Source organism: Otolemur garnettii, unplaced genomic scaffold (assembly GCF_000181295.1).
Source record: "Otolemur garnettii isolate 467f Iridium unplaced genomic scaffold, OtoGar3 scaffold00086, whole genome shotgun sequence".
In the NCBI taxonomy this organism is placed as follows: Eukaryota; Metazoa; Chordata; class Mammalia; order Primates; family Galagidae; genus Otolemur; species Otolemur garnettii.
This window is the reverse complement of record NW_003852481.1, coordinates 8,586,911-8,588,142: the sequence shown is the minus strand read 5'-3', so window position 1 is coordinate 8,588,142 and position 1,232 is coordinate 8,586,911. Positions and strand designations below refer to the sequence as shown.

The following is a 1,232-nucleotide window of genomic DNA, read 5'->3' as shown; positions in this document are numbered from 1 at the left end:
TTTTTATCCTTTTTAAGTTGACATTTATCTAGCATGTAATATTTTCAATGACTAAGAACAATTAGCAAGAGTTCAGGTGGGTCGTGGGAGTGGTAGAGATGAGCGTGTAGGAAGACGTGTTTAGTCATCATGTTTAGTTCACTGCTGTGCCTGAAGCTGCTGCTGTCCTTGTTGAAGGCATAGTGGTGAGTCCAGTCTTTGGAGTCAGGAACATGGGAGGGGAGTTTCAGCTTCTTCATTTATTACAGTTTGGGCAAGTTTCTTAACTGTTCTGAACCTCATTTTTGTCTTATTAAGAATAATGTACTAGCAACTACTACTTTAGTGTCCTTGTGAGGATTAAATCAGTTAATCCTGTAAGCACTTAGCATAGTGCCTGCTACATGGATATATATGAGGCCTGACAATTAAGTTCAAGAACAAGTGCTGCATACCTCACTGTTGAATATCAATACGGTCACCTTCAAAGTATTTCCTTTGGGAATCCATGCTCTGATGCCAATGGCCAGTCCACCCTGCCAAGCAATTTTGGAACTGGTTCTGGAATGACTATTAGAGCTGTCTTTGAATGAGGTCTTACAGTTACGTTGAACTTGCCACCATGTGCTTATGTTAGAAGCACTGTACAAACAACTCAGTAAGGTTTCATAACTTTGGTGTTATTTCACAGCTGTGTTCATGTTGATGTGTGGCTGTGCCTTGCTGAGTAGCATTCTTTACTGTTGCGTGTTTTTTTGTGCTGTATAATGACAGCTCTGATGGTCATTCTAGAAAAAGAGTTCCAACATTGTTCTGAAGGGTGGACCAGGCACTGGCATTTGGTGCATAGCTTGCCAAGGGGAGGACTTCAAAGGTGACTGTAGTGATATTTAGCAATGAGGTATGGAGCACTTTTTTCTAGGATGAGTTTGCAAACTTAATTGTCAAACTCTTTATATTAAGTGCTTAACAAATGTTACTTACCGTACAATAGGTTTTACTTACTATGAAATTAACTCATCTCTTTAAAAATATATATACCCTGGCTCGGTGCCTGTGGCTCAAGTGGCTAAAGTGCCAGCCACATACACCTAAGGTGGCGGGTTTGAATCCAGTCTGGGCCCGCCAAACAACAATGACAGCTGCAACCAAAAAATTGCCAGGTGTTGTGGCGGGTGCCTGTGGTCCCAGCTACTTGGGAGGCGGAGGCAGGAGACTCGCTTGAGCCCAGGAGTTGGAGGTTGCTGTGAGTT

The 1,232-nt window shown here is 42.5% G+C and overlaps 1 protein-coding gene across 1 annotated transcript in view; it reads left to right on the top strand.

The window, feature by feature from the left end:
• The window catches only part of SIK3 (SIK family kinase 3), a 250,085-nt gene that overhangs the window by 69,231 nt on the left and 179,622 nt on the right, over positions 1-1,232 (top strand). The window lies entirely within an intron of this gene.